Source organism: Oncorhynchus tshawytscha, unplaced genomic scaffold (assembly GCF_018296145.1).
Source record: "Oncorhynchus tshawytscha isolate Ot180627B unplaced genomic scaffold, Otsh_v2.0 Un_contig_3217_pilon_pilon, whole genome shotgun sequence".
In the NCBI taxonomy this organism is placed as follows: domain Eukaryota; kingdom Metazoa; phylum Chordata; class Actinopteri; order Salmoniformes; family Salmonidae; genus Oncorhynchus; species Oncorhynchus tshawytscha.
In genome coordinates, this window is record NW_024609623.1 from 94500 (window position 1) to 112905 (window position 18406).

Below are 18406 nucleotides of genomic sequence, written 5' to 3' on the forward strand. Positions count from 1 at the left end.
ATTTTTGTTTTTTTTCTTAGCCAAACGTGATGAACAAATCGGAGCGATTTCTCCTACACAAATAATCTTTTTGGAAAAACTGAACATTTGCTATCTAACAGAGTCTACTCATTGAAAACATCCGAAGTTCTTCAAAGGTAAATGATTTTATTTGAATGCTTTTCTTGTTTTTGTGAAAATGTTGCCTGCTGAATGCTAGGCTTAATGCTATGCTAGCTATCAATACTCTTACACAAATGCTTGTGTAGCTATGGTTGAAAAGCATATTTTGAAAATCTGAGATGACAGTGTTGTTAACAAAAGGCTAAGCTTGTGAGCCAATATATTTATTTCATTTCATTTGCGATTTTCTTGAATAGTTAACGTTGCGTTATGATAATGAGCTTGAGGCTATAATTACGCTCCCGGATACGGGATTGCTCGACGCAACAGGTTAAACAGGTTAGCATAGCTCCAGTTGTTCTAACTGTTAAACAGGTTAGCATAGCTCCAGTTGTTCTAACTGTTAAACAGGGTTTCCTAATGGCCTAAAGTCTGTTATTACAACTGGAGCTACACTACTGTCCTGTTAAACAGGTTTTGCCTGGAGCTTTCACACACACACAAACCTACCTACTTCATAATGAATGTCCCCGCTTACACTGAAAACAGGATGGTGTTACCCTGTGCCCTTTCTAACCGCGTGTCACCCTGTGCCCTTTCTAACCGCGTGTCACCATGTGCCCTTTCTAACCGCGTGTCACCCTGTGCCCTTTCTAACCGCGTGTCACCCTGTGCCCTCTCTAACCGCGTGTCACCCTGTGCCCTCTCTAACCGCGTGTCACCCTGTGCCCTCTCTAACCGCGTGTCACCCTGTGCCCTCTCTAACCGCGTGTCACCCTGTGCCCTCTCTAACCGCGTGTCACCCTGTGCCCTCTCTAACCGCGTGTCACCCTGTGCCCTCTCTAACCGCGTGTCACCCTGTGCCTTTCTAACCGCGTGTCACCCTGTGCCCTTTCTAACCCGTGTCACCCTGTGCCCTTTCTAACCGCGTGTCACCCTGTGCCCTTTCTAACCGCGTGTCACCCTGTGCCCTTTCTAACCGCGTGTCACCCTGTGCCCTTTCTAACCGCGTGTCACCCTGTGCCCTTTCTAACCGCGTGTCACCCTGTGCCCTTTCTAACCGCGTGTCACCCTGTGCCCTTTCTAACCGCGTGTCACCCTGTGCCCTTTCTAACCGCGTGTCACCCTGTGCCCTTTCTAACCGCGTGTCACCCTGTGCCCTTTCTAACCGCGTGTCACCCTGTGCCCTTTCTAACCGCGTGTCACCCTGTGCCCTTTCTAACCGCGTGTCACCCTGTGCCCTTTCTAACCGCGTGTCACCCTGTGCCCTTTCTAACCGCGTGTCACCCTGTGCCCTTTCTAACCGCGTGTCACCCTGTGCCCTTTCTAACCGCGTGTCACCCTGTGCCCTTTCTAACCGCGTGTCACCCTGTGCCCTTTCTAACCGCGTGTCACCCTGTGCCCTTTCTAACCGCGTGTCACCCTGTGCCCTTTCTAACCGCGTGTCACCCTGTGCCCTTTCTAACCGCGTGTCACCCTGTGCCCTTTCTAACCGCGTGTCACCCTGTGCCCTTTCTAACCGCGTGTCACCCTGTGCCCTTTCTAACCGCGTGTCACCCTGTGCCCTTTCTAACCGCGTGTCACCCTGTGCCCTTTCTAACCGCGTGTTACCCTGTGCCCTTTCTAACCGCGTGTTACCCTGTGCCCTTTCTAACCGCGTGTTACCCTGTGCCCTTTCTAACCGCGTGTTACCCTGTGCCCTTTCTAACCGCGTGTTACCCTGTGCCCTTTCTAACCGCGTGTAACCCTGTGCCCTTTCTAACCGCGTGTTACCCTGTACCCTTTCTAACCGCGTGTTACCCTGTACCCTTTCTAACCGCGTGTTACCCTGTACCCTTTCTAACCGCGTGTTACCCTGTGCCCTTTCTAACCGCGTGTTACCCTGTGCCCTTTCTAACCGCGTGTTACCCTGTGCCCTTTCTAACCGCGTGTTACGTGAGGAATGTTACCCTGTGCCCTTTCTAACGTGTTACCCTGTGCCCTTTCTAACCGCGTGTTACCCTGTGCCCTTTCTAACGCAGGAGGTTACCCTGTGCCCTTTCTAACCGCGTGTTACCCTGTGCCCTTCTAACCAGGTTACCCTGTGCTAACCGCGTGTTACCCTGTGCCCTTTCTAAACCGTGTTACCCTGTGCCCTTTCTAACCGCGTGTTACCCTGTGCCCTTTCTAACCATCTGCGTGTTACCCTGTGCCCTTTCTAACCGCGTGTTACCCTGTGCCCTTTCTAATTTTGTCTTTCTTTGTTACCCTGTGCCCTTTCTAACCAGCGTGTTACCCTGTGCCCTTTCTAAACAATGTGTGCCCTTTCTAACCCGTGTTACCCTGTGCCCTTTCTAACCGCACCAAGTTACCCTGCTGCCCTTTCTAACCGCGTGTTACCCTGTGCCCTTTCTAACCGCGTGTTACCCTGTGCCCTTTCTAACCACGTGTTACCCTGTACCCTTTCTAACCGCGTGTTACCCTGTACTCTAACAGCTAAAGGCTATTGGCACGCAGCAGCAGGGACCTCAGCGTTACCACTACTTTAGTGCTCATAATTAAAACTAAAACCCAGCGTGAGGAATGTTTGAGGATTAACGAGCGCATTACGTGGTGTTCAGGGTGAGAGAGAAAGATGAAATTCCAGCACCAACAGAATGCAGGAGGATTAAAACAGTGGTGAGCTCTTGGTCAATATCACCAACACAGACAACACACAAAAGGTCCCCAGCAGGTAGGCTAAGCTGCTTTTGACAGTCACTCCCTCTAAAACCTGGACACTGTGGTGAGCGGTGTAGTAACACACACACACACACACACACTTGGCGGCTCTCATATATCAGCCATCTGTCAGTGTGTGTGTACCTGTATTTCTCCACTGCATATTTAAACACAAAGCAAAGCTTTGATTTTGTCTTTTGATTTCTCCCCTCCCGGAGACTTGATCTAGCTCAGAGTATAAACAAACTATTCCGCTCTTCCTTCACTCTGAGGGATGAAAGACAATGTTGTTCCACCCTGCTCTTATCTTCCTGTTCATCCCCAGCACCAAGCCGTCTCTCTGCTGCTCCCTTCTGCCAGGGCCAACCAGCCGTCTCTCTGCTGCTCCCTTCTACCAGGGCCAACCAGCCGTCTCTCTGCTGCTCCCTTCTGCCAGGGCCAACCAGCCGTCTCTCTGCTGCTCCCTTCTGCCAGGGCCAACCAGCCAGTCTCTCTGCTGCTCCCTTCTACCAGGGCCAACCAGCCGTCTCTCTGCTGCTCCCTTCTACCAGGGCCAACCAGCCGTCTCTCTGCTGCTCCCTTCTGCCAGGGCCAACCAGCCGTCTCTCTGCTGCTCCCTTCTACCAGGGCCAACCAGCCGTCTCTCTGCTGCTCCCTTCTACCAGGGCCAACCAGCCGTCTCTCTGCTGCTCCCTTCTACCAGGGCCAACCAGCCGTCTCTCTGCTGCTCCCTTCTACCAGGGCCAACCAGCCGTCTCTCTGCTGCTCCCTTCTACCAGGGCTGGGAACCAGAGCAGAACATGCAGCAGAGCCTTGAAGATGTCAGATGGGAAGCACTTGACTAACATTAACAGAGTCTTAAATAGAAAACGGCCCAACCTCTGCTCTGCCCTGCCTCTCACTCTTCAGGACCACATGGAGATTTAATACGCCATGTTTTCTGCTCCAAACATTCAGAAACACAAACAAGCAGGGAAGGGAACCTTGCAAAACTTGCTGTGGACGTTAGCTAGTCAACACAACTGTGTGCATATTGATACAGAAGACAGGGACCAGAGAGCTCTACTCTCCATATGGATATAGAAGACAGAACAGACAGGGACCAGAGAACTCTACTCTCCATATGGATATAGAAGACAGAACAGACAGGGACCAGAACTGTACTCTCCATATGGATATAGAAGACAGAACAGACTCTCCATATGGATATAGAAGACAGAACAGACAGGGACAGAGAACTCTACTCTCCATATGGATATAGAAGACAGAACAGACAGGGACCAGAGAACTGTACTCTCCATATGGATATAGAAGACAGAACAGACAGGGACCAGAGAACTGACAACTCTACTCTCCATATGGATATAGAAGACAGAACAGACAGGGACCAGAGAACTCTACTCTCCATATGGATATAGAAGACAGAACAGACAGGGACCAGAGAACTGTACTCTCCATATGGATATAGAAGACAGAACAGCAGACAAGAACTCTACTCTCCATATGGATATAGAAGACAGGGAGACAGAGAACTGTACTCTCCATATGGATATAGAAGACAGACAGGGACCAGAGAACTCTACTCTCCATATGGATATAGAAGACAGAACAGACAGGGACAGAGAACTCTACTCTCCATATGGATATAGAAGACAGAACAGACAGGGACCAGAGAACTCTACTCTCCATATGGATATAGAAGACAGAACAGACAGGGACCAGAGAACTGTACTCTCCATATGGATATAGAAGACAGAGACAGACAGGGACTAGAAGACAGAACAGAGAACTCTACTCTCCATATGGATATAGAAGACAGAACAGACAGGGACCAGAGAACTCTACTCTCCATATGGATATAGAAGACAGAACAGACAGGGACCAGAGAACTGTACTCTCCATATGGATATAGAAGACAGAACAGACAGGGACCAGAGAACTCTACTCTCCATATGGATATAGAAGACAGAACAGACAGGGACCAGAGAACTCTACTCTCCATATGGATATAGAAGACAGAACAGACAGGGACCAGAGAACTCTACTCTCCATATGGATATAGAAGACAGAACAGACAGGGACCAGAGAACTGTACTCTCCATATGGATATAGAAGACAGAACAGACAGGGACCAGAGAACACCCGTCTCTAAGAAGTCCTCTGTCTGGAGAGGCCTGCGACATCCCGTCTCTAAAAAGGTGTCTGCATACTAGGTTCAGTTTGCTCCTAGTAGAACTCGGCGTAGTGAACGTCTGTCTTGCTTACTCCCTTAAAAATACCTTTGCAAGTACGCACTTCCTCTAAAATAGTCCGAATGAATCGAAGACAACTCAAGAAATCTGTCATTAATTTTGATGTTTTTGCCAAGTAGATCTTAGTCACTCAATTGTACATCTAACAGATGTTTGGTGAGGTATTTCTCAAGTGAAAAAAAATGTGCATAAAAACGAGCCATCTATCATTGAATAACAAAACTTCATTGAAGAATCCCTACTATTGACCAATCACAGACGATGGGCGTAGACTTCGGCTACTGAACTTCAGCTTGCTTCGAGAAAAAACTGTGTGCAGGAACAGCTGGAAAACCTTGTTGACCACCAACAATGGCACAGAATGTTGAGACACATTATGTCCTCTGTCTGGAGAGGCCTACAACACACTATGTATGCGTGTGGGTGAGGAACACCAGCAGGAGAGAGAACCCCCAGTGTGCTGCAGCAGCTGTCCCCCTACAGGTGTGAGGGGGTGTGATCTCACCTCAGACACAATGTTGACACACACCGAGACACCTGCTGACACACACACCTAAACAAACCCCAGGCCAGTGAGGTCACACCACCACCCCTCTGCATGATGCCACCACCTCAGGGGAGGTCCCAGCGCATGTGTCCAGTAACATCATTTATGTGAGGTCACTACACAGACAGACAGGGCACCAATATACTGAGTCACTTCTCAAATCTGCCACCAAGCCATAGCGTAACATTAAGACTGTCACAACATACCACAGCTTGGTCACCAAGGGAAAGAATACATACAGACACACCAAACACGACAGTAGTGACCATGGGCCAAGTCCACCAACATCTAACAGCAAACAGTGAGTAGCAGTGCAGTGACAGTAGCATGGCAACATAACTGCCCCATATAAAAAGGTGAACCAAGAGAAAAACAAATATTTATTTAACCTTTATTTAACTATGCAAGTCAGTTAAGAACAAATTCTTATTTACAGTGACAGCCTAATTAACCCTACGGGACTCTCAAACACGGCCGGTTGTGATACAGCCTGGAATCAAACCAGGGTCTGTAGGGATGTAGGGATGCCTCTAGCACTGAGGTGCAGTGCCCTAGACCACTCAGGAGCCCAAAACATATGAACATGTAAGGACAAGGGTAACATTTACAGTAACCCTCCACACACTGAAACAAGTCAATGAGTCACCATCAATTTAGTCATCCATGGCAGAGCTCAGACTGTGTCCTGGAATTTAGGAATGTCCAGGACTGACAGTAAATGTAGGACAGACAATGGAAACTGAAATGTTCAGGTAGGGATATTCCAAAGCCTACAGGTGGAGAACTGAAGAACTAAATGATTCACCAGACTGTAAATCCAATCGTATTCAGCACCTGTGCCGTATACAACTGGTGTAGACTTTTCTGTGAAATGACTGCTGATGAGCCCTTCCCAACAATGCAGAGTTTAAAATAAGAAGAATGAAAAATTAGTAACAATAACATGATGCATCTGCTGTCACCCAGGAGGACTGACAGTAATAAAGAATCTGCTGTCACCCAGGAGGACTGACAGTAATAAAGAATCTGCTGTCACCCAGGAGGACTGACAGTAATAAACCATGATGCATCTGGTGTTACCCAGGAGGACTGACAGTAAGTACAGGACTTTATAGGAAATGGAAAGTGAAACCGTCAGGTGGGGTAACTACGGACCTTCCCAGGTTGACTTGGTGAGCAAACAGACTGGAATGAACATGTTCAGTGGTCTGATGAGTCAAGTACAAACACATGCATGCAGACACAGCCCCGTGTTTCCACAGTAAACAACCTTTGGACTCTAGCTACTGAAGCCCAAGTACAAACACATGCATGCAGACACAGCCCCGTGTTTCCACAGTAAACAACCTTTGGACTCTAGCTACTGAAGCCCAAGTACAAACACATGCATGCAGACACGGCCCCGTGTTTCCACAGGAAACAACCTTTGGACTCTAGCTACTGAAGCCCAAGTACAGGTGACACACACTGCCAGTCACTAATGGACTAAAAGCTAATGCTTCATTACACACACAGGACGTACAAGCGGCACTAAACAATCCCTCTGTAAACCTTTACCTTTCAGACCACTACTGTTCACCTGAACCTCCCTGTAAGAACCACCCGTCCTTAACTGTCCCACTTCACCGGGTGTCCCACTTCACCGGGTGTCCCACTTCACCGGGTGTCCCACTTCACCGGGTGTCCCACTTCACCGGGTGTCCCACTTCACCGGGTGTCCCACTTCACCGGGTGTCCCACTTCACCGGGTGTCCCACTTCACCGGGTGTCCCACTTCACCGGGTGTCCCACTTCACCGGGTGTCCCACTTCACCGGGTGTCCCACTTCACCGGGTGTCCCACTTCACCGGGTGTCCCACTTCACCGGGTGTCCCACTTCACCGGGTGTCCCACTTCACCGGGTGTCCCACTTCACCAGGTGTCCCACTTCACATTTGAGTCATTTAGCAGTTGCCATTACCCAGATCAAGTTAGTTAATTCATCTTAAAATAGCGAGGTGAGACAACCACATATCACAGTTAGAGAAAGTACATTTTCCCTCAATAATGTAGCTCAGTAGAGTCAGAGTTTGTAAGCAGGGAAAAAGTCAAGTGTAAATTAATGAAAGGGGTGCTGTGGGATTTCTTAAAATACTATTTGAAGCGGTAGGGTTTCAGATGTTTTCAGAAGACGGACAGGGACTCTGCTGTCCTAGCTTCAGGGGGAAGCTGGTTCCAACATTGGGGTGCCAGGACAGAGAAGAGGTTGGACTGGACTGAGCTGGAGCTGCCCTCCCGTAGGGGTAGGAGAGCCAAGAGACCAGAGTACTCTGGTTGGGATGTAGGGTTTGAACATAGCCTGAAGGTAGGGAGGGTCAGGTCATCTTGCTGCTCCGTAGGTAAGTACCAGGGTCTTGTATGTAAATCTACTATGAATAGAAAGTGAATGTCTTGTAATATGATGAATATATTATTAAATTGTGGCAAGTGACTATAATGAAAAGTGAACGATGGGAGAGAAAAGCAATAAATTAAATACAAAACGATCAATAGACGGGTCATCTGACAACGTCAGAGGTCACGCTTCCATGGGGCAGAGGTCACGCTTCCATGGGGCAGAGGTCACGCTTCCATGGGGCAGAGGTCACGCTTCCATGGGGCAGAGGTCAGCGTGTCGTTGGGATTCTGGATGACCAGATAGCCAGAATGACTAGAAGATGCCATGTGGGGAATCCTAAGTGACTTATTTCATCTTGTTCTTGATACCATGTATTGTTTTGTGGTTTTGTGGTGCTGATTTCATGTCAACCTAGCTAACCAACAACTTTAACAATGTATATGACAGACAACAAGTGTTCATTTACCAAATGTTTTTGTTTTCAATAAACACTGGAGCTGAAATATAGTTAACATGTGGTCAACAATCTAATCCAACCCGTCTGTTTGCCCCATAGTTGTGCCCTCGTCGGTTCTGTTGCCCTCGTCGGTTCTGTTGCCCTCGTCGGTTCTGTTGCCCTCGTCGGTTCTGTTGCCCCGTCGGTTCTGTTGCCCTCGTCGGTTCTGTTGCCCTCGTCGGTTCTGTTGCCCTCGTCGGTTCTGTTGCCCTCGTCGGTTCTGTTGCCCTCCGGTTCTGTTGCCCTCGTCGGTTCTGTTGCCCTCGTCGGTTCTCTATAGAAATCAAAAGCTGGGGTTGTTTTCATTAATTGTGTTTTCTCTTCTCCCCACATGTTCTTAAGCAGACAGACACGGATCTTTGTTCCACAAATCATTATTCTGAATTGTCTACCAAGCGGTCCTCTTCAGATGAGAGACATGACCCCAAATTAACCCTTGTGGAGAGCTATTAGTCTGCCTGAACATTAGGAGCGACGGCCATGTTCACCATTGAAAGGGAGTTTTTGAATAGGGAACGGTGTTGCAGTGATTTGAGCCCACAGAAAATCAACACACGACACGTTGTCCACTTTCAGTATGTGTGAGACTCAGACAATGATGCATGGATGTGGTGGAAGGAACAGCACCTGGCTCTGTGTGGGTGTCCAGTAAGCAGATGGTTGTGTTGGGGAGACCATCCAAGATTCTCCACACACACACACCAAAATCTAGCTCTTCAATAATGGAAATGTTTATTTAACGTTAATCCCTATGAAGGGTTGTGAAACAAACTTACACTCTTTTATGACAGAGATGACTCTTTACAGGGGATGGAGGAGAGAGGAGAAGGGATGGAGGAGAGAGGAGAGGGATGGAGAGAGGAGAGGGATGGAGGAGAGAGGGAGAGAAAGATCACATACAATGTTGACTCTAAACAAGGCAGGTCCAGTGACTACAGAAGGGGGGGGGCTGTTCCGTTCTAGGGACAGAGGGGTACGGACAACGTGACAGTGCGCACACACACACTTGGGTTTGAGCAGGAAACATGAATCAATAGCGTCAGTGTATACTGTGTCCATGTTCTGCATGAAAGACAAACAAACAGGCCCATTACTCATGGTCAGTCTCAGACACAAATGGAGAGAGAGAGAGAGAGAGAGAAAGAGTCCCAGAGAGAGGAGGGGAAAATGCTCCCTCTGTTTTTGTCCCTCTCCTTTTGACCTTGAGGGGGCAGGGGCTCTTCCTGTTCTGGGTCTGAACCACTACAGCATGTGGTGACTGACTCTGCTTTCTCTACATGGGGTTCAAAGCCCAAAGCTTAACTGCATTCAGCATTAAATGGGATATGGGAATGAGACAGGACAATGCTCTTACAAGTCACCTACTTGTTGGAATGGCTATACAAGCAGCCAATGTATGTCTATTGACAATGGCATGCAGGCTCCCATTGCAGCCTTTATTGTACCTAAATGCATGTGTTCAGTTGACAGACGCAATGGTGGAAGTGATGCCTAGAACATTGGGAAATCCAGATCAGCCCAAACCAGGCACAGAGACCAGGTAACACATTAGCCTACAGCCAACATGGCTGAATACATACACGTTGCCTGGAGAATAGTTTCTCCTGAAGTCTGCTTGTAGGATGAGATGCTGTAGGTCGGTATTTTATTAGGATCCCCATTAGGTAGGCTACGGAGTAAAAGCCTTGTCGTTTCACAAATCTGTTGAGCACAACTCCCAACGAGTGAAATGCAAATTGTTGGCCTGTTTTGAAGAGCTCCCAAACACCGAGGTCAATGTTTGAAAACCATGCAGTCGTTTTCATGATAACATCCCACTGCAATACACATAGCAAACGCATCTAACGTTACTAAGCTACTTTCACCTACAAACCGTGCAACAGTAGCCCACTCACTGTATCATTGCCACGCAACATTGTAGCCGCGTGACTGGTTAACGAGGAACTGAGATTTGTTCCATTGATTAGGACCGGAACTCACACACTAGACTTATTACAAAATTAACACCACACTATAGCCTTCTATGCCCTTTTCTTAACTCACTCCCCAGTTGTAAGGGCACAAGACATTTCTACCAAGCATTAGGATCCCGTTGTTATCCCTCTGTCATAGAGCCAGACCAACAATCTGTCGATTCCTTCACATCATTCTTTACCAAACTCAGCCGCAGAGAAGTTAAAATACACGGCCATGACCGGTCGCTTACCTCAGGAATTTGTAGTTGAACACGAACTCGCAGTCCTAATCGGTTCGTCTCCTCTCTTTGTACAACCAAAACCCAAACGAAGTCCTATTGTCTACGTTGTCACCGTCCGTAAAAAGTTCAGATCTTCCCCGGGAGAGAAAACATTGTGAGAAGCCGAAGGGAGCGAGCGAGCAACGACGCTCTAAATCCCGGGAAATATGACACGGTATGGAAGTTTGACACTTTCTCCACGACAAGAGATTTTTCTTCACGCCCAAAAAACGTAAATACAGACTGAATTCAAATGTGTTTCATATTCAAAGACGAACACACTGTTGGATTAAGTCCGCCCTGATGAATTGGCAAGAAACTGCACGTTGAACTGTAACGCCCGCGGTAAAGCGGCCAAGAAAAAGAGGGATGGAGTATCTTCTCCCACTCCTCCCCCTCTCTCTCTCTCTCTCTCTCTCTCTCTCCCACGAAAATACACCGAGCCTGTACGGATCAGTTTACACACAAGACGGGGAGAGACTCGGCAAACTATCGTTGAAGCCAGAGAAAAACAACTGAGAACTCCACCCTCTTCTTTTCAGTGGCAGCGCCCAATAAAAAGAGGGATGGAGTATCTTCTCTCTCTCCTCCCCCACAATGCATTACACCGAGCCTGTACGGATCAGTTTACTCACACGACCGGGAGAGACTCTGCAAACTGCCGTGAAAGTCTGAGAAAACCAATTTAACCCTCCACCTTCTTCTTTTCACCGGAGACGAGAAGTAACCTCTGGAAGCTCCGCGAGCAGCTTTGTTCAAAGTTCGGAATGAAGTCTGTACAATGCTGAACAATTCCAGAATAAACTGGAACATTGTAGTCTAACGCTAGGCTACATTGTAATCTGTTCTAGTTGTAAATCGATGAGATTATTATGCTATATGAACATCCAACCTGGTTGTAGGACCGACTGTCCCCCTTTCTGAAAATGGTTTTCAGAGGCCACGGTGGGGTCAAATCCTACTTGACCTTGCAGTCTCCTATAATGCACGGCTCGTGGAGACAATAGTTCCATTGTTTCCTATGTTTGGTTAGGGGGCAGTGTGGTGGTATTAGGTAAATAACATACCTCGAAGGAATGTTTACAACAGGCCTAATGTCATTATTGCTTTATCAATTATAACTGAAGCAGGCTAATACACAATGCTTCAACACACCCGTAACATCTGTCAAGATGTAATAGATCTTTGTTTGTGTGTTTTTCTACTCATTCATTTGTACTCAGTTCTCAACTGGGTCACACAGTTGCTGTGAAAATATCAAAGAAGTCATTGAAGTCAGCCAGTGTTTGGAGAGGAACAGATTAAACCTGGCTGTGCTAGACTGGGTCCAGAGGAACAGATTAAACCTGGCTGTGCTAGACTGGGTCCAGAGGAACAGATTAAACCTGGCCATGCTAGACTGGGTCCAGAGGAACAGATTAAACCTGGCCATGCTAGACTGGGTCCAGAGGAACAGATTAAGCCTGGCCATGCTAGACTGGGTCCAGAGGAACAGATTAAACCTGGCCATGCTAGACTGGGTCCAGAGGAACAGATTAAACCTGGCCATGCTAGACTGGGTCCAGAGGAACAGATTAAACCTGGCCATGCTAGACTGGGTCCAGAGGAACAGATTAAACCTGGCCATGCTAGACTGGGTCCAGAGGAACAGATTAAACCTGGCCATGCTAGACTGGGTCCAGAGGAACAGATTAAACCTGGCCATGCTAGACTGGGTCCAGAGGAACAGATTAAACCTGGCCATGCTAGACTGGGTCCAGAGGAACAGATTAAACCTGGCCATGCTAGACTGGGTCCAGAGGAACAGATTAAACCTGGCCATGCTAGACTGGGTCCAGAGGAACAGATTAAACCTGGCCATGCTAGACTGGGTCCAGAGGAACAGATTAAACCTGGCCATGCTAGACTGGGTCCAGAGGAACAGATTAAGCCTGGCCATGCTAGACTGGGTCCAGAGGAACAGATTAAACCTGGCCATGCTAGACTGGGTCCAGAGGAACAGATTAAGCCTGGCCATGCTAGACTGGGTCCAGAGGAACAGATTAAACCTGGCCATGCTAGACTGGGTCCAGAGGAACAGATTAAACCTGGCCATGCTAGACTGGGTCCAGAGGAACAGATTAAGCCTGGCCATGCTAGACTGGGTCCAGAGGAACAGATTAAACCTGGCCATGCTAGACTGGGTCCAGAGGAACAGACAGCCTTAGACTGGGTCCAGAGGAGATTAAGCCTGGCCATGCTAGACTGGGTCCAGAGGAACAGATTAAGCCTGGCCATGCTAGACTGGGTCCAGAGGAACAGATTAAGCCTGGCCATGCTAGACTGGGTCCAGAGGAACAGATTAAACCTGGCCATGCTAGACTGGGTCCAGAGGAACAGATTAAGCCTGGCCATGCTAGACTGGGTCCAGAGGAACAGATTAAGCCTGGCCATGCTAGACTGGGTCCAGAGGAACAGATTAAGCCTGGCCATGCTAGACTGGGTCCAGAGGAACAGATTAAGCCTGGCCATGCTAGACTGGGTCCAGAGGAACAGATTAAGCCTGGCCATGCTAGACTGGGTCCAGAGGAACAGATTAAGCCTGGCCATGCTAGACTGGGTCCAGAGGAACAGATTAAGCCTGGCCATGCTAGACTGGGTCCAGAGGAACAGATTAAGCCTGGCCATGCTAGACTGGGTCCAGAGGAACAGATTAAGCCTGGCCATGCTAGACTGGGTCCAGAGGAACAGATTAAGCCTGGCCATGCTAGACTGGGTCCAGAGGAACAGATTAAGCCTGGCCATGCTAGACTGGGTCCAGAGGAACAGATTAAGCCTGGCCATGCTAGACTGGGTCCAGAGGAACAGATTAAACCTGGCCATGCTAGACTGGGTCCAGAGGAACAGATTAAGCCTGGCCATGCTAGACTGGGTCCAGAGGAACAGATTAAGCCTGGCCATGCTAGACTGGGTCCAGAGGAACAGATTAAGCCTGGCCATGCTAGACTGGGTCCAGAGGAACAGATTAAGCCTGGCCATGCTAGACTGGGTCCAGAGGAACAGATTAAGCCTGGCCATGCTAGACTGGGTCCAGAGGAACAGATTAAGCCTGGCCATGCTAGACTGGGTCCAGAGGAACAGATTAAGCCTGGCCATGCTAGACTGGGTCCAGAGGAACAGATTAAGCCTGGCCATGCTAGACTGGGTCCAGAGGAACAGATTAAGCCTGGCCATGCTAGACTGGGTCCAGAGGAACAGATTAAGCCTGGCCATGCTAGACTGGGTCCAGAGGAACAGATTAAGCCTGGCCATGCTAGACTGGGTCCAGAGGAACAGATTAAACCTGGCCATGCTAGACTGGGTCCAGAGGAACAGATTAAGCCTGGCCATGCTAGACTGGGTCCAGAGGAACAGATTAAACCTGGCCATGCTAGACTGGGTCCAGAGGAACAGATTAAACCTGGCTGTGCTAGACTGGGTCCAGAGGAACAGATTAAACCTGGCCATGCTAGACTGGGTCCAGAGGAACAGATTAAGCCTGGCCATGCTAGACTGGGTCCAGAGGAACAGATTAAACCTGGCCATGCTAGACTGGGTCCAGAGGAACAGATTAAACCTGGCTGTGCTAGACTGGGTCCAGAGGAACAGATTAAGCCTGGCCATGCTAGACTGGGTCCAGAGGAACAGATTAAACCTGGCCATGCTAGACTGGGTCCAGAGGAACAGATTAAGCCTGGCCATGCTAGACTGGGTCCAGGAACAGATTAAACCTGGCCATGCTAGACTGGGTCCAGAGGAACAGATTAAGCCTGGCCATGCTAGACTGGGTCCAGGAACAGATTAAACCTGGCCATGCTAGACTGGGTCCAGAGGAACAGATTAAACCTGGCCATGCTAGACTGGGTCCACAGATTAAGCCTGGCCATGCTAGACTGGGTCCAGAGGAACAGAAAGCCTGGCCATGCTCTGGGTCCAGAGGAACAGATTGACTGGGTCCAGAGCCACATATTAAGCCTGGCCATGCAGACTGGGTCCAGAGGTGACAGATTAAGCCTGGCCATGCTGACTGGGTCAGAGGAACAGATTGAGCCTGGCCATGCTGACTGGGTCCAGAGGAACAGATTATGCCTGGCCATGCTAGACTGGGTCCAGAGGAACAGATTAAGCCTGGAATGCTAGACTGGGTCCAGAGGAACAGATGGGGACCTGGCCATGCTAGACTGGGTCCAGAGGAACAGATTGAGCCTGACTGAATGCTAGACTGGGTCCAGAGGAACAGACTAAGCCTGGCTGGTGCTGACTGAATCCAGAGGAACAGGACTGGCCATGCTGACTGGGGACAGAGGAACAGATTAAACCTGGCCACTAGACTGGGTCCAGAGGAACAGATTAAACCTGGGGACTGGGTCCTGACTGATTAAACTGTGCTAGACTGAATCCAGGGAACTGGTAAACCTGGACTGACTGGATGCTGAATGGGGACTAAACCTGGCCATGCTGAATGGGACAGAGGACTGACTGAATGGGGACTGGTGACTGACTGAATGGGGACTGGGACATGAGATGGGGACAGAGGACTGATGAATGGGGACTGGGACTGACTGAATGGGGACAGAGGTGACTGACTGAATGGGGACTGGGTCCAGACTGACTGAATGGGGACTGGTGACTGACTGAATGGGGACTGAGTGACTGACTGAATGGGGACTGGGACTGACTGAATGGGGACTGACTGGGTCCAGGGGACTGACAGACTGAATGGGGACTGGTGACTGACTGCCATGGGGACTGGTGACTGACTGAATGGGGACTGGCCATGCTAGACTGACTGAATGGGGACTGGGTCCAGACTGACTGAAGCCTGGCCATGGACTGGTGAGGACAGATTATGGGGACTGGCCATGACTGACTGGGTCCACCACAACAGAGCCTGGTGACTAGACTGGGTCCAGGGAACTGGTAGCCTGATGCTGATGGGTCCAGAGGAACAGAGCCTGGACATGCTGACTGGGACCAGAGGAAGATTGACTGAATGCAGACTGGTCCAGACTGACAGATGGAGCCTGGCCATGCTAGACTGAAGGAACAGATTGACCTGGCCATGCTAGACTGGGTCCAGAGGAACAGATTAAGCCTGGCCATGCTAGACTGGGTCCAGTAAAAACCACCAGGCTGGACCAGGGCTGCTGGACACACAGACAGACATTAGGGGCGTCCCAAATGGCACCCTATTCCCTTTACAGTGCACTGCTTTTCTGGGCTCATAGGGCCTGGTCAAAGCAGTGAGATAAACAGAGAGGGAAAGAATGAGGATGCAAATGAGGCTGTCAGAGGACAGTAAAGCCACCTGCCCTTTTCAAAGCCTGATGTCGGCCAAGGCTTTTGACCCCAGACCTTTCTACACACATATGACACATGTGTAGTCCTCCACGTTGTTGTTTCTAGTCATTGAGGTGTGTGTGTCAGCACATTCATGTTCAGTGAGCTTACACACAGAGGGGGACAAACACACCCGACTCTCATGAGATCAAGTGCAGAGACCAGAAGCCAGAGAGACAGAATGAGACACAGGCAGATATTAGGTGGTGACTGACTGAATGGGACTGGTGACACTGAATGGTGAGAGAATGGGGACTGGTGACTGACTGAATGGGGACTGGAGAGACAGAATGGGACACACTGCAGAGGGAGAGAGAAGGGGAGAGAGACAGAATGAGACACAGGCAGATGGGGACTGGTGAGAGAATGGGGAGACTGACAGAATGAGACACAGGCAGATGGGGAGAGAGAGAATGGGGAGTGAGACAGAATGAGACACAGGCTGAGAATGGGGACTGGGAGAGAATGGGGAGTGAGACAGAATGAGACACATGCAGAGGGAGAGAGAGAAGGAGACAGAATGAGTGACAGGCAGATGGGGACTGGGGAGAGAGACAGAATGGGACACTGACAGATGGGGACTGGTGACTGACTGAATGAGACACACTGGTGCAGACTGAATGGGGACTGGTGAGACTGAATGGGGACTGCAGAGAGGGACTGGAGACTGAGAATGAGACAGAATGAGTGACATGCAGATGGGAGGGGAGAGAGACTGACAGAATGAGACACTGCAGATGGTGATGAGAGAGAGGCTGACAGAATGAGACACAGGCAGAGGAGTGAGAGAGAGGGCGACAGAATGAGACACATGCAAAGAGAGAGGACAGTGAGAGTCTGCCCAGAAGGCCTGAGCGACAGAATGAGACACACACAGAGAGGAGAGACAGACACACACGACAGAATGAGACACAGGCAGAGGGGAGAGAGAGACAGCGACAGAATGAGACACAGGCAGAGGGAAAGAAGAGAGAACAAAAGAGAGAGAGCGACAGAATGAGACACATGCAGAGGGAGAGAGAGAGAGAGAGACAGAATGAGACACATGCAGAGGGAGAGAGAGAGAGACAGAATGAGACACAGGCAGAGGGAGAGAGAGAGAGACAGAATGAGACACAGGCAGAGGGAGAGAGAGAGAGAGAGACAGAATGAGACACAGGCAGAGGAGAGAGAGAGAGACAGAATGAGACACAGGCAGAGGGAGAGAGAGAGAGAGACAGAATGAGACACAGGCAGGGAGGAGAGAGAGAGAGAGACAGAATGAGACACATGCAGAGGGAGAGAGAGAGAGAGAGACAGAATGAGACACAGGCAGAGGGAGAGAGAGAGAGAGACAGAATGAGACACAGGCAGAGGAGAGAGAGAGAGAGACAGAATGAGACACATGCAGAGAGGGAGAGAGAGAGAGACAGAATGAGACACATGCAGAGAGGAGAGAGAGAGAGAGAGAATGAGACACAGGCAGAGGGAGAGAGAGAGAGAGAGACAGAATGAGACACAGGCAGAGGAGAGAGAGAGAGAGAGACAGAATGAGACACATGCAGAGGGAGAGAGAGAGAGAGACAGACAGAATGAGACACAGGCAGAGGGAGAGAGAGAGAGAGAGACAGAATGAGACACAGGCAGAGAGAGAGAGAGAGAGAGAGAGAGACAGAATGAGACACAGGCAGAGAGGAGAGAGAGAGAGAGAGACAGAATGAGACACATGCAGAGGGGAGAGAGAGAGAGAGCGACAGAATGAGACACAGGCAGAGGGAGAGAGAGAGAGAGAGACAGAATGAGACACATGCAGAGGGAGAGAGAGAGAGAGAGAGAGAGACAGAATGAGACACATGCAGAGGGAGAGAGAGAGAGAGACAGAATGAGACACATGCAGAGGAGAGAGAGAGAGCGACAGAATGAGACACATGCAGGCAGAGGGAGAGAGAGAGCGACAGAATGAGACACATGCAGAGGGAGAGAGAGAGAGCGACAGAATGAGACACAGGCAGAGGGAGAGAGAGAGACAGAATGAGACACAGGCAGAGAGGAGAGAGAGAGAGCGACAGAATGAGACACATGCAGAGGGGAGGAGAGAGAGAGAGCGACAGAATGAGACACATGCAGAGAGGGAGAGAGAGAGAGACAGAATGAGACACAGGTAGAGGGAGAGAGCGAGTGACAGAATGAGACACAGGCAGAGGGGAGAGAGAGAGAGCGACAGAATGAGACACATGCAGAGGGAGAGAGAGAGAGCGACAGAATGAGACACATGCAGAGGGAGAGAGAGAGAGAGAGAGCGACAGAATGAGACACATGCAGAGGGAGAGAGAGAGAGACAGAATGAGACACAGGTAGA

At 49.6% G+C, this 18406-nt stretch overlaps 1 long non-coding RNA gene across 1 annotated transcript; it reads right to left on the minus strand.

Moving 5' to 3' along the window:
• Window positions 1-5978: 5978 nt before the first annotated feature.
• Window positions 5979-11349, minus strand: LOC112222658. The gene is made up of 2 exons (XR_006082511.1): window positions 10681-11349; window positions 5979-8746 (listed from the first exon to the last, which is right to left on the minus strand). It is a non-coding gene; the product is annotated as an uncharacterized LOC112222658 (long non-coding RNA).
• Window positions 11350-18406: the final 7057 nt, after the last annotated feature.